General features: G+C 33.5%; 1 protein-coding gene across 2 annotated transcripts in view; it reads right to left on the reverse strand.

The window, feature by feature from the left end:
- The window catches only part of CDH19 (cadherin 19), a 365,310-nt gene extending 358,685 nt beyond the window's left edge, over positions 1 to 6,625 (reverse strand). The window contains exon 1 of one of the 2 annotated variants that reach the window (XR_010151984.1): positions 6,303 to 6,625. The gene's annotated coding sequence lies outside the window, so the exon portion shown is untranslated. The remainder of the gene's footprint in view (positions 1 to 6,302) is intronic. The other variant, XM_009434121.5, reaches the window with a different exon arrangement.
- Between the last annotated feature and the right edge of the window lie 9,737 nt (positions 6,626 to 16,362).

Genomic DNA, 16,362 nt, shown 5'->3' on the forward strand with positions numbered 1-16,362 from the left:
GGCGACAGGTTGATGGGTACAGCAAATCACCATGCCATATGTATACCTATGTAACAAACCTGCACATTCCGCACATGTATCTCAGAACTTAAAGTGTAATAATAACTATAATAATAAAAAGATATGACTCTTCCTTTCTAAACTCATCTTACCCATTTTCATACCACTGTTATATTTAAAAACTGAGATATCTGATTTTTATAATCTATTAAAATACTTATGATTCCACATCAACTGAAATGCTCTGTCCTCTGTTGTTTTCTTTCATTCCCTGCGTAAAAAAGCCACTTTTTCTCTTGAACATTGCAGCAACTTCTTATTATCCAGTAATAAGTAAGGACACCACTTTCCTGGTAGTTATAATGCTGACTCTTAATAATCTATTCTTTCCAGATTTCTTTTTTTTTTTTTTGCTACACTTTTTTTGTTGTTGTTGTTATACTTTAAGTTCTAGGGTGCATGTGCACAAGGTGCAGGTTTGTTACATATGTATACATGTGCCATGTTGGTGTGCTGCACCCATTAACTCGTCATTTACATTAAGTATATCTCCTAATGCTATCCCTCCCCCCTCCCCCCACCTCACGACAGGCCCTGGTGTGTGATGTTCCCCTTCTTGTGTCCAAGTGTTCTCATTGTTCAATTACCACCTATGAGTGAGAACATGCAGTGCTTGTTTTTTTGTCCTTGCGATAGTTTGCTGAGAATGATGGTTTCCAGCTTCATCCACGTCCCTACAAAGGACATGAACTCATCCTTTTTTATGGTTGCATTCTTTAATAAAGATCCAAATCTTATTTGTTTTTGTATCTCTCATACCATAGCAGAGTTCTGTTTACCTAGTAGCATCCCAATATTTGCCTAATATAACAAAACTGGAAATTACTAGTGTTATTTTTATAAATGAATATTTATTTGTTTCTTACAGGGGCTGCCCAACTGTATTAATAAGAGTGATTGGATATACTTTAAAATGTGAAAAATATATTTTGAAATAGTTTCAAAGTGGTTAGAGGTTAGAAAATGTTAATGAATAGTACCCTTTTTAATGAACAGATGGTATAAAACGATCACTGGAGCCACAGGGAACTAGTTTAACAAAGATGTTTTGAAAGGATGGCAGAGAGTCTCAAATAGTAATAGGATTTTTTTTTTCCATTTTGCAAAGGCCTACTTTACGGTCTATTTTCTTAGGCTTTCCAAAATGCTACATTTGAATGATGCTGCAATACAACACTGTACAGATTATTAGTTTGACAGTTTCTAGAGATGAGTTGTTGGAGAAACTATATGAAATGGGATGTCCTCTAGGTTCAGAGCAGTGTTCCAGAACTGAATTTTAGGTTTAGTACACTTTTATATAAATGAGTTGAATAAATAAGTAATTTAAATGCAGATGTTACCATTTTCTATGCTAGTGGGGATTGGTGAGAAGTTACAATCTGTCTGGGAAAAGATCTTTGCTGCTTCTAGATAACTTTATTTCAGAAAAGGGGCTTTATAAAGAAGGAAGAATGTAACAGCTGTGTTTCTTTTTGGTTAGAAAAATAAGAGCAAAGGGACATGTAATTCAAATATAAATGTTGACTCTCTTCAGAAGTTACAAATGAAAGTGATATTTAGGAAATTATTTCTGTCATTATACCGTGATGATTTATCAGATAAAGGTAGAAAATAGCTTAATGTTTGCATTAGTAAACAGAATTATATGATTTTTATATGTGTTTTACAAATAGATAAAAAACTGAGAAGCAGGATATTATGATTTATTAATTTGCTTTAATATACAAAGAGATGTACTTACCAATTTTTATATAAGAACTAATCTAAGTATGCAAAGAAACAAAAAAAGTCTCATTTTATACATTAGAAGTATCTTTCAAAATTTCCTTATTTTGATTTTTTTCATGTAAGAAATGGATAGAAAGGGAAGAAGTTTTGAAAAGTGAGATAATTCAAAGCTTTCAATATTTGAATGTACTTTTAACTTAAAAAACAGAAATAATAAAATTAAATGCTTTAAGGAGCATAATTACTATTGCTTCTGATGTTACAAAAAAATAAAACAAAATATTAAAATTACATAAAGTTGTTGAAGAAAATGCAAAAGTTTAATATTTATAATAAAATTGATCATTACTTTTTCACTGTGGTTTGTTATTACACACAGTATTATTTGTTTCTTACTCTTAAATTTTTACTTTTGTGTATATACACCATCAAAAACTTATGGAAGTTAAAAACTATTATTATTATTATTATTTTGATGCAGCATCTGCTCAGAGTAGCAGATGGTAGGTACAAAAATTTATAAAGTTAATGAATCAAATTATTCATTACTTAGCTAGAGAGGTAGTGGCAAACAAGCTTCTATCTTCAAATATTTCAATATAAGTGAGAAGACAGAGATATAATTACTTAATATTTTATTTTAATTTGAATTTACTTTGGGGATATTTGTAGGCTTTCAGCATACAAATGAGATTGAATGTGTTACCAAATATTTATTATTTTTTGTCATGCAACTTGTAGCATATTAAGAATTTAAATTCTCTTTCAATCATATAATATATACTATTATACTCCAAATGGATTAAACTCACCATAATTATCTTATCCTTAGTCCTGAAACACTTCTTTCCCTTAAAATGAAATCGTTATTCACCACTATTCTCTCTCAAAAAAAAAAAAAAAGGCAATTTATATCTTGGACAAAAGTATATCTGTGAAAAAGACATTTTAGCCTTTAACAGATGGACTTATTTCAAGTCATTGATTTTGAGATGTTAAAGAAAGCAGCAGAAAAGTCTTTCTGGTAATTTTTATTGAATAGACTCCTATTAAGGATGGAAGGCATGGCAATAAATAACAGTAACCTTTGTGTAGCACAGCTTTAGGCAGTATTAAGGCCAAAAACTTCTCATGGGATTGAAGACAATTCTGGTGCGAATTACCTTTTTTTTCTACATGAAATGTTAACTGTCTAAGAATTAATGGAACAAATCCTTTCAACTGAACTCATGTTTCAAGAGCTATGTCATCTTGAAATGTCTCAGTTGTACAATGGTAATCAGTGCATTTTCACTGTATTTGAAGGCTCGGTCTCTTCACTTTTTTCACTCTGAGAATTGTAAGGACTGCATGTTGAATTACATTTGTCTGTCCCTTGTTTTTGATAAAGGCCATTCATCCAAGGGCAAAATCTCACATTAAAATGTTACTAGAGATTTGACTGACACAGCCTTATCCTTCCACTCACTTATTGTGTCAGCAATCCTCAACCAAATGGACCTTGAGATGAAACACCAAGACAAGTGTGGAAAGTGGCACCTTGTCCCTGTCACAGACGCAGTGAGTAGACATCGCCGAGAAAGTCTGCAGTCATAGGTTATTCCCCTTTGTATACTAGTATCCAACCAGGTCTGACCAAGTAACAGTGATGTTGGGAATCAGGATTAGGTAATTTCTCTGTCCTTCAGTTTTAGTACTGGAGCTGCTATTTGCTACCATGATGAATGCTATCATTTGCCAAAAAGAAAAAAAAAATAGTTTAAAGTGTAATATTAAGTCTTGAGGTCCCTTTAAGCAATTTAAACTTCACTGAAGAAAGCGCATTGGACAGTTTTAGAGATAAAGGAACAATTCCACATTGTTACTAGGATTAGGGTAAGTACGGCAATCTCTAAATGAATCAGGTTATTTGAAACTAGTTTTCAAGCATTCAATCTGATTTCAAGAGAAAAGAGGCCTTACTTTTACATTTAGGAAGCACTGATACCAGTCAAACAGTAGGAAAATAAGCATTTTAGAAATAATCTACAAGAAGATTTATTGAAGGTCTTAAAAATTGCATTAGCAATATGAGCTGGAGAATGTAGCTACCATTCAACTTACAAGTTTCTTGCCTTCTAGGACAACAAAACTCCAGAGATTTGCAGGAACAGAAAACGAAATGTGTTATTGCATGTTTTGTTGATCTGGTTTACCAGCTTAGCTCACCCTAATGATATTCACAAAAGACTAACATGGAAATCAAAATGCCAACTTACCAATTTATTATGAAAATTATACCCCCCCAAAAGTTGTTCATGGACACTATATGGAAACATCTACATGGAAGTTAATCATAAGATAGTGTTTGGGAAAATATACAATCGAAGTAAGAAGAATTAGTTGGATTCTCTTAATGGCATTGTCATCTCTTAAAATAGTTATCCACTAAAGACATATATGTTAGTCATCATACTAGAAATGTATGCTACATCTTAATCCCTCAGCAATGAGGTGTACACGTTTTTATCTAACTCATAGTTTCTTTAGCTGCACAGAGTATACTTTTTTCTTTGTCTTCATTGAGATATGTTAATATCATTAAATACAATTTTATTTAAAATAAAGGCAAAATATATCAGATTTCTAAGCTTTGCTCTTTATACTTTTGACTGAGAAAGTAAATCTCTCCTTATAAAAATAATATACTAATACTTTATATAATCATTTTCAAATTTATGTAATTGATTACCAACCATTTCTCAAAAAGTATATGAACAACTGCTAAAAATTACATGAAGTTTTTTTTTTTTTTTAATTCCTAAACTTTCTTCACATCTACTGAAATTCTTATCCCTGAAAATAGCACCTGGAAATCTGTTATTGTTGAGCTCTCTAAACTATTGCTCTGTATTCTAATGTTTGAGAGCCACTGGAGTAGAGTATGTTTGTAGCCTAATATAGACGTGAAATACGTTTGGCCTTTCAAACAATCTCAAGTACAAAAGCATTCATCCTATATCTATTAGCCAACTCTTTAATGTTTACCACAGAAATTTTATTTTAAGTCTTACAAAGTTTACACTGCTGTTCACATAATTGTTATTAAACTTCCTTGTCACCAAAGGTAGCATAATGATGATATTAGCATAATGAAAGGATTAGAGAAAACTTTGCAGATTGCTCTGTGGGCTACCCAGGAGAAAGACTCTTTACATTTATTTTCAAGGCTACAGTGGAAGTCTTCCTGGCCCTAATTGACAAATGATACATCATCTCCATTGCCCCATCAGTCACATATCACTTGGGGTTGCTTATGTTTTTTCTTTTGCTATTTGGGATTTTTTAAATTTTTATATGTAGAGTGACTAATTAATATAAAGCATATGAAAAGAAGCAAAATTAAAGAAATGGCTTGCCAGAGATCTTCAAATAATGTGTTACATGAGATTTAAAATCAACAAACATATATTTATTAAAAAATGATTTTTTTGCCCTTTAGTATAGCTATAAATCTAACCTTAAGTGCATTTTTCAATTTTTCTTCTCCCTTCTTCCATTTACCCCGATCTTGATATTTGGGTGGGTTTCTGTTACCTTTGGTAATTTTAGATTTTTCATGTTATTAATGCTAACCTAACTTTCTTCACCCCTATTAACATCCTTATCACTGGGATTAACAGCTGGAACTCTGTGTGTTTTTTTTTTCTCCCTAAACTATTACTCTGTATTCTAACTTTTGAGAGGCACAAGAGTGGCTCTAAATGTTGTATGTTTGTAAGTTTGAAAGTCCTGTACTCTTTGTGTCCAGGTTGAATTTCCCTTTTTTTCTGAAGACTTCCCAGATGTCTTTTCTATTTAACAGCACATACATTTATAGGCACTATACTGTTTTATGAAACTGCTATTTTCTGCATCATATAACAAGAATTTGTACAAATAACTTAGCTCCCTCTGTTGAGTCCTCTTACTCCTTTAATTTAAAAAAGTAGTTCATTCACTCTCTCTTCCCATGTAATTGTTAGTAGAACACCTGTACCTTTTACATAGATGATAATCCCTGGGAAGAGTAAAGAATGATACAACGAAAAAACAAACAATGTAGGGAATGCTTCTCTTCTAAATGGCATAATCCCCACTTAGAATTAAATCATATGTTTATTTCTAAACATGTGCTCAAAAATTTGACTTCCAAATCTTTCATTAAGTTCAGTATTTTAATGAGTATGCCCAGATGAACTTTAAGTTTCTTCACCCCTTCTGCCTGGAAGGAATTATCTTGCTCACATACTGTGGGTCTACCAAACTTACAGGGTAGCTAAGATTTTATGAAGAAAGCAATAACCCAGTAAACATTTTACTCTTCTCTGTTTCCTAAGGGGACCTTTATAAAATTTAATATTAACTAGATATCAATGGATAAACATCAGAAAATGTAAGTCTGACATGAGTATTAGTCTGTTTTCACACTGCTAATAAACACATATCCAAGACTGGGTAACTTATAAAGGAAAGAGATGTAATTGACTCACAGTTCCACATAGCTGAGGAAGCTTCACAGTTGTGGAGAAAGGCGAACGAGGAACAAGGTCCCATCTTACATGGCGGCAGGTAAGACAGCTTGTGCAGGGGAACTCCCAATTATAAAACTATCAGCTCTTGTGAAACGTATTCACTACGGAGAGGTGACAGCATGCTGGCAGCCCTCACAGCCCTGGCTCGCTCTCGGCGCCTCCTCGGCCTTGGCGCCCACTCTGGTCGCGCTTGAGGGGCCCTTCAGCCCGCCGCTGCACTGTGGGAGCCCCTTCTGGGCTGGCCAAGGCCGGAGCTGCTCCCTCAGCTTCCGGGGAGGTGTGGAGGGAGAGGCGCGGGCGGGAACCGGGGCTGCGTGCCGCGCTTGCGGGCCAGCGCGAGTTCCGGGTGGGCGTGGGCTCGGCGGGCCGGCACTCGGAGCGGCGGCGGGCCGGCCCGCCAAGCCCCGGGCAGTGAGGGGCTTAGCACCTGGGCCAGCAGCTGCAGTGCTCGATTTCTCGCCGGGCCTTAGCTGCCTTCCCGCAGGGCAGGGCTCGGAACTGCAGCCCGCCATGCCTGAGCTTACTCTAGGGTCTAGGAATACAGAAATCATCAAAATTCACACAAAGATCACCCTCTTGGAATTTAGAGTCCAGTTTGGGGCATGCAGTCAAAAGAGCTAATAAAGAAATACATGCATACATATGTATTAATTTTTATAAATAACATGGAAAAAATACAGCTTAACATAGTACATGATGGGTTCAGGAGAAATATGCATATGAAAATTTTGAAAAGCCTCATTAATAAAATACTGAGCAGAGATTGAAGGCCAAATGTGGGCCAAGTCATGTTGAATCTGAAGGAAGAGGTTCTGGACAGATGAGGCAGCAAATCAAAGGTACCAAAGGCAAAGTGGTATTATTTTGAAGAGAGGAAAAATGTACAATGATGGTGGAACAGAGAAGTCCGTGCCTTTTTTCTTCAGTCTCTGGGACATGCCATGGCTGAGCACTTGCTGATCAGTTGGCTCATTGATCACCAATAATCTCTTCATGAGCTTCATATTCTCTATGACTTGAATTACTATGACCCTTGAACTCATTAAAGTTTGGCTCTGATCTTGGTGATCTTTTGGAAGCTAGGATTTTCCTGACTTGTAGGGATTCTAGCTTTTGCTATTTTTAAGAGCTGCGAAAAAATACCCTCTGCACAGAAGCTGTTCTTTATTATCTAGGCGTTCTTCAGCTCATTCAAATAAGTGAGTATTTAAATTCCCTATGTAGACGTCTAGGTGACAATATTGCTACAAATGCATAGCTACTGCTGGTTGAGATGTTCTCTGCTAGTCTCATAACCAGAATGTCTATGTTTTACATAAATCCTGAGCCTTACTTGTCTGTTTGGCCCGAGGCCCTACGGTTCCCACTCCAACTTAACACCTCAGCTACAGACACAGGAAATCAGAATGCCACAGGCACCAATAAACATTTCATTTTTACTCATGTTCACATATTTGTGGTTAGAGCTAGACACAAACACGTGGATTTTTAAATCCAAGAGCTCATTACCATAGTTGACATCGCTAAAATATCTTGATTTTCATTGGTTACATCATTGTAATTTACCTAGGAAACTGGACCTGTCTTAACTGTGTGTAATCAGATTAGATGGACTTAGGCAGAGGTAGGCTGAGTTCTGATTTACAGATTATTCATTTGTAGGTTAAAGTTATTTGAATCCCATGCTTTAGTTTTCCAACGTATGAAACTGAGTTAATGTTATTTACTTCACAAGGTAGTTAAGAAGAATAAAAGTGATATATGTAAGAATATTTGTTGTGGCTGTTAGTAATTGAATTTAAGCATTTAATAATATGTCCTCCTTTTCTTATTATAAATTAAGGTTTAGTCATAACAAATGCCAAGAGTTCTGTTATGTGACTCCTTACCAATAAATGTATATAGAATTTAATTTTAGAAATAATTTTCTGCAGTTGTACCATATATTTATAATGAATGAAAATCATTTAAAATGAATGAAATTTATCTCTTTGATAAAGAGAATGGAGTTTAAACACAATAAAACCTTATTTTCATTTATTTCCAGTTATTATTTTAATGCATTAGAAAAAAATCACAATTACATATTAAATGTAGGAAAAATAATGATCCATTTAAAAATACTTTCTAAAATTGTCTTAATTTCAGAAAGAAAACAAGGAATCAAAATTAGGTTTGGATAATGCATTAAGACTTTTAAAATTTCCTTGTGATTTAAGGTTGGTTCAACTGGATAGCATTATCTAAAAGTCTCCAAATATGATTGATAGAAACATTAAAGTCTTTCATCTTGAACTTCAAATAAAAATGGTAGAAATAAAAAAAAAAGATATAGCGTGAAGTCCTCCCTGGGGAACCAGAAATCCTCAACACTGTGAAATTGTAACTTCCAAAATGATTTAATAAAATCTATGAAACAACACTCCTAATATTTGTGGAACTGCATATTATCAGTAAGGGATTCTCTATGCAGGGATATGATGTTCAGCCTTCTATGTCTTTAAACAGACATTCTAGTTTTGGACACACAATTCTAATAAAACATGGCCTCGAAAGGCAATTGTTTTTCCTCTCATTTAGAAGTCTATACTAATCAAGTCAGAAAAGGTAATAAGTAACTGAACACACAAGGATGTAGCCATTCCAGTCTTCTGAATTGATACATGTAGCAAATTAATAACTTAGGTTTTCCCAGATACTAGAAAATAAAGAATGCTGAATAGAACTCAAGTTCTTCATGAAATAATATTTCCTACCATGGCCAAAAAATATTTGAACGTCCATGTTACAGACTTATTCTCCCTTATTTCTATTTCCTGAATCCTATGCAAGCTCTGCTCTCTCCATCTCTTCTTAAGCTGTTCTCAAATTTTTTTTTTATTTTTTGCAATTTTGAACTCATGTTATGAAAATCTTAATGGTTTTTTTTCCTACTTTGGTAAAAGGGCGTTTCAAAACCCTACTGATTTTGATCCCTAAGATACTCTTCATTTTTTCATTCAATAAATTCAAGCAATATCAATTTCTGATATCACTTGAACATTGAAGATTTCTAAGTGTATGATATCAACTCAGATTTCTCTCCAGGTTTTCAGGTTTCAGAAATATATACTCAAATTATAATGTACAAACTTGACTGAATTTTCCTCAAATACCTTAAATACCTCATATTTGAAGTCTTATCACCTCTGTGAACGTTGTTCTTTAGCTTGCTTGATGGTAATATGCATGCTTTAAATCCCTACTTTAAATATGTGACTATGCCTTCTTCCTTTTAAATTGTGTTTCTCAAATTTCACCTGCTGTACCATTTCTACTTTTCTGTATTAGTTTATAACTTCATGATCGTTTATCTGAACTCTAGCAACATGCCAGAAATGTCTTTCCTCCTCGTAACAGTGTTTCTGTCTCAAATATATTCTCTGAAACTTTTATCCATGTTGATCCAAAACCTTTCAATTAACTTCTCAGTGATGGCCCCTGAAGGTGTTTGAAGGACACTTCATTATCTGTCCCCTTACTTTCCCAGTCTCCTACCAATCGCTCTCTAGTTCCAGCTTTGCTGTCCAAACCTTATTCATTTAGGCTTACTTTGTTTTTAGCATTCTTTTTTTTGTTCTTGTCTTTTTGTTCGTAAGTTATTACCTTCCACTATATCTCATGCCCCAATGTCTTCACCAGGGTTTGTCACTTAATTTTTGAATCTTTGGCCATAAATCACCTCTTCCAGGAAGCTTTTCCTTACTCTACCAAAACAAACAAACAAACAAAACACCTTTCCTCATATATCCAGGTATATAACTATTCCTGGTATTTAATACATTGTTATTTAATTATAAAAACTCACAGAATTGTCATTGTCATGGAATTACCTTTAGAATAACTTGTTTCAAATAACTTAAATGTTATTAGTCTCTGTATTCTTTTCTTGCAAATTGATATAGTAAGAATAACAACTCAAAATGGATATTGTTGTTGTGAGGATTAAATGAGCTAATATATGTAAAATTTATCAAAAGGTCTAGTTTAAGCAATCAATACTTCGAGATAAATACATGGGAAATGAATAGATTCTGAGTGAATCAGATTAAACAATCCTGATCCTCAGGCTAAATTCATGCCTAGTTTATTATTGGTCATTAAAAATCCCGAGTTTCTGTCCCCAGAGAATTAATTCTGCTTATTCACTGGGCACAGTCTGAGTCCCAGAACAGTATTTCCAAGTTATCTCCATAACCATTACTGGTGACACTCAATATAATGTACAAAAAATACCTTTCACTAGCTATTCCAATCAGGGAATAAACTGTTTAGAAGCAGTGGTTGGATTACCTGATTTAATTATTTAGTGTTACTATGTTTTAGGTACTGTAAATGCATTTTATAAATAGTACCTCATTTAGATCTCATAACAATCATTGTGGGACATATTTATAGACAAAAATTTAAATCAGGCTCACAGAGATAAAAGTGATTTTTATAAAATAGACTACTACTTAAGCATAGCCTAAATGTTAAAGCCGGTGATCTTCACCACATGGTTAACTAGTCTCTTTGTTTTTCTTTTCTATTTTCTATCCACCAAGTTTTGATAATGTTTAGGGGAATGTGGCAGGGCATGTTGAAAAAGCTCACTGAGTCATTGAAATAGTGCCTGAAAAATGCCCTTCAAACCTACTGAGACCATGGTAGGTAAATTACATGGAAGATTATTTGCTTTTAATTAGAAAAAAAAATGTGTTAATCATTTTGACATTTTTGTGAATGATTTGTTCTTCTCCTGTACAAATTTTTTCCTCTCCTATACAATTAATTGCAAACAGAACAAACACAAATATTTAATTAAGGTTCAAAATTAGCAAATCTAAAGTCTTTTTTATAATGCTAAAACTTACATGACCCAGCAAAAGTCAATGGTGTCCTTTAGCTGAATATGCTTAGTGGACTCTATGTCACTGTGACATTTTTCTTACATAACTTATTGCTTGCTATAAATTGCAGACAAACACAAAATTGTTGTGAAAAATGCAGTTTACTGTCTAAAAACTAACTCTGTAGATAATGCTTAACCAACATTATCAACCCTTGGTCACAGAAGATATATATGTGTATATAAAATACACATTTTATTTTTATATATATATATATATACACATATATATATACACACACACACACATATAGTTAAAAATGCTTTTAAAATTTATTCCACTTTGGAAATCTTCCAATAATGACAATTAAATTATCACACTTCCACCAGATGTACTTTAGATGGACAGAGGGACAAAAGTATCATGACTACATTGCTGTGGTTTAAGTGATAAGTGGCTGCTGACAAGAAGAATTTATAAGAAATGGAATTAGATATTCACTTGACAGAACTCTCATTTCCTTTTCTCATTCATTATGTGGATATACTGGGAAGCTTGTTCTATTTCTGAAGAATGTATTGCTGTGGAATATACAGACATGATCACATTAAAAGTAATGGAATGGGATCCCTTGTACCATTACTTTCAATGTGTTAATTCAATTTTACTTGGTAAATGGATTTAGCATTCTTGGTAGTTTCTGCTATCTACTTTAAAAAAAATAATTTACTATGTGTGAAGCAGAAACCTATGTTGCATGTGGGCAAGATATATGCCTTTCATCACTTTTTGCAAGTTCTGATCTATGGTTTTTTCTTTCTTTCTTTCTTCACCGCAGTTTTAAATGGGAAGACACCAACACTGTTTACCTCAGATAAAGTATTTTAAATTACTATTTGAAGATATTTCCTACTACATTATTGAGCTATGACATTTTATTTTCCTTATACCGTGTAGTGATTTCTTATGATAGGATATATTCTCCTTCCAGCTAACCTTTGAAAGGAAGCTGTCAAACAGTGATTGTCTTGCATGCATTTTGAGCCCTCCTTGAGTATGCAGAACAGATTTGAGGCACCTCACAGTTGCACATTTACTGCCATCTAGTGATTAAATAATAAATATATTCTGTATACTATAATCACTATATACATACTTTTTAGCATAGTGATTTTGAATCACAGAATGATAGTGAATGTGAACTTTGAGGTCATGTAGTCTAATGCAAGAAAGTAGAGAAGGACTCAGAGGAACAAAAAAAATCACATGAGTATTGTGAACTTGAGCCAGGATTTGATATCTGAACTTTTTAGAAAGTGTTTATCTAGCTCTTCTATTTCTACTCATACTATCATCTGATTATGTCAGAAGGATAATTATCTTCTGATAATGTCATCTTTGTCTTACCTATTATAGTTCAAAAATAATTACCATGAAAATTTATTTTTTATTATGCTGTCCTAAAAAGTGTTCAGGAAATCAGAAGGATTATTCAATTATTAAACAATAACTAAAATCACAAGTTTGTATTGTATGAAATTTACACATTAAAAAGGCCCTCAGCAAATATTTCAAATAAATCCTTTATTCAAAACATACATTATAGACCTAAGCATGGCACTATATTGGCCCTCATGACTACTTAAACATCTATGGCTACTAGTTCAATATGACTTTAATTTATTTGAATTATATATTATTTTTGAAATGCTTTGATGTGTAATTTCATAGGTATGTTGTCCAGTTTAATGGCACCTGAAAAAAAAAACTCATTAATCCACACCTGTATTCCCAGTTACTCAGGAGGCTGAGGCAGGTGTATCGCTTGAGGTCAGGAGTTTGAGGTGCTTTGATGTCTCCTATGAATGGCCACAACACTCTAGCCTGAGCAACATGTGAGATCCCATCTCTAAAATAAAAAAATGGCCACAGCAGCAAAAACCAATCAGGTACAGGTTGCAACAAAATCCAATGTAATTAAAAGTTACATTGTCTTCAGTATTTCATAAACACATCCCTTCTTTTTATAAGGCCTGTTCAAGTTTCTCAGATTTTTTCTTCCCTTACCTTAGACTTGAAGATGGATCTACTAGAAATATGTAATGCCAGCCCTTATATTTCATCTTGCCCCCAGCCTTTCTTTCTTTCCAATAATCTGATTGGGGCTTAGAAAATGAAGAGAATGGGCAGTGAGCGCTGGAATATTGGCCTTGGTGAGGAAAAGCTAGTAACAGTAGTAACCTGGGGTAGCAATGGTGTCTGGACTATTTCTTTTTCCCTAAACTGATGTAGGTAATTTTGTTTCGAATCATACAGCTCCCAGGTGAGGTAGAGCTGATGCCACATTTTGTAGAATTTGGTCATAAAACGAGGCATAGATAAACCAGCAAAGTAAATATAAAAGCAATCCTCAAATATTGTGGAGGTTTCAATCAGCTGAAGGAGCTCTTTTTTTAATAAAAGTGAGAGATTTCCATATAAATTCAGTAGTCTAGGGTATAGTTCAGTGTTGTGGATTTTTAGTAAGTATCTTTGGTAATTCTGAAGTGGATGGATACTACCTAAATCATATTTTTCAATCATTGACATGGATTTTGTTTTTCTAATTCCTCTGTCAGCTGTTTTTCTGCAAGCCTGCCCATGACTCCCACATCTTTGCAGACGCAATCTGCCAGCTATCTCTCTTACAGATGACAGTAGCTAATAATTATATTTACTTCTGATGCTAGGTACTCAAAAATTCCAGAAATTATTGCAAACATGTTCTGAGAAGAAACTGAGAGGACAGATGAGCACATATTGTTCAAGGTCAGTTTCCAAATCACTTGGGATCACATCTAAGCTCTCAAAATTAAGCGCAACATCGGGCACGTTCCCTAAAACCTCAGTTTCCTTCAAGGATAAGTACCTCACAGAATGTTGTAGATAATTATATGATTAATGAATACACGCTTTAGAAGAATACATTGTTTCATTTCCATTAAAATCATACTGTAGTTCATTGAATTAATGTGTTTATTCAATTAATTAACATTTTGTTTTCATTTAACTTCTTACAATTAGACTAAAATATGTTTCTGACTTTGTATGATTCTAATTCCACAGTGTAGTGTAAGTGACTGTGGGAGGCTGTGTGAGGACTCTTCTGTGGCCTAACCTGGAAACTTTATGCAGGGCGGGCCTCTGTGTCCATTCTGTCCTGTTCACTCTAAAGCTACCCCAGCCTCTAAATCTTACACAAGATCTAATGACTGTGCTGAATTTGAAAGTGCTAACAGAGGCTAGTATTCAAAGTTATATTACAGCTGATTTCTTTAATATTTTCTATATTTGATATGATACTTTACTTAGAAAACAATTAAGAATATTTAAATTTTTATTTTCATTTTCCTGAATGACTACACAGCATTTACATACATTAAGCATATACATAAGCACATATATATGCATGTACATATACACATATTTGTATAATGTTTATATAAATTAAGCATATATGTAAGTATATACATAAGCATATTTAAGGATACAGCCTTAGTCAAAATGGTATCAAAATAATGAGGATGTTTAGCTAATAGTCTATTTGTTTTGAAGAGTATGAACTTAATGTTACAAATGCAAAAATCAGTATGCTCCTGTTTCAGTTATGCTAGTCTGCACAATAAGCTTTTTGTTGAGAAAAGCACTGTGCTATGCAAGTCATTTGATCCCAATAATTCATTAACTTTAATAAAACTTAGAAATGTTATAAAAGTAAGAACTCAAAACATACACAGATATAAAATACCTACTGAAATTAAAATACCAGGATAGGACAAAATGATCTTTGATGTTGTTTCCAATTATCTCGTGTTTGTTCTAGGCACTGGCTACGTCAACAAAGCTTTGCCTTTTTTTTTTTTCATGGTGACACAACCATGGCTGTGTTCATGTTTACATGTTCTTACTTGTGTATTGGGGAAGGTTGGCCCCATCTTTACTTTTACGGGGTAAATGTTAAATAGTCTAACATAATATGAACAAAAACATTTAAGAAATGGACTCTGGGTGTTGTTTCATGAGGAGGCCATGCCTAAGCTGCTGTAGCCATCCTGAGATACAGGCTTCCACCAAGGTGCTTAGAGTGGATGTACAAATAAACAGCATGAGGTCTGGGTCTTTGATGATGATGCTGAGATGTGGACTAATCAACTCTGCAACTGCACCTTAATCTACTTGTTATGTGATATAGTAAATATATATATTACAAAAATAACTTTATTATACTAACCATGCTTTCTCCTAAAATTCAAGAGTCATTGGTCTTAATAACATATTATATTCTTAAGTAAAATAACAAATGTATATTTTTAATCCATTTTTATTCCTTTTGGATAATTATTGTAATAAAATGGTATTAGGTAAAATTATGACTGTATCATTAACTCATATATGGCAATCCCTAATTTTTGTCAGTATGAGGCTTAGGTGTTTTTAAAAATGTGAAAAAATTACTTGACAAAGTAGTGTGTTTTTACATATGGTATATATTTTAGACAATGTGCACTATTTAATAGACCAACATAAAATTCATCAGTTTGAAGGTTCAGATTTTGATAAATAGATGTGACTGTTAAAAATATTTTGATTTTATTATTTGATTTATGCCCAGTGAAAACCATCTCTATAATCTAGTATTTGTTTCTACTTTTAGCCAATTATTTTCTATATCAGAGTACCACTTTTGTTTACTCTGACCAGGGATACATTAATTAAAACAAAACAAAACAAAACAATATATATATATATATATATCAGGGGGATCACTTTAGTTAGTAGAGTAGTGGAAAATATGAAAATTCATTTTAGCTAAATATTTCATCGTGTAGTAAGGCCAAATCATGACCATTCCAAAAATGTCTATGTCTTAATCCCCAGAACCTGTAATTATGTTAGGTTTCATGGCTAAAGGAAATTAAGGTAGCAGGAAAGTTAACATTGTGCTAGGGACTGAAACCTGTCTTCCTAAAATTTATATATTGAAGCCCTTTCTTCCAATGTAACTTTATTTGGAAATGGGGCTTTTAGGATAATTAAGGTTAAATAAGGTCATGGGGTGGGGTCCTAATCTAATAAGGCTGGTGGTTCCACAAAAAGAGGAAAGAGAG

Source organism: Pan troglodytes, chromosome 17 (genome assembly GCF_028858775.2).
Source record: "Pan troglodytes isolate AG18354 chromosome 17, NHGRI_mPanTro3-v2.0_pri, whole genome shotgun sequence".
NCBI lineage: Eukaryota > Metazoa > Chordata > Mammalia > Primates > Hominidae > Pan > Pan troglodytes.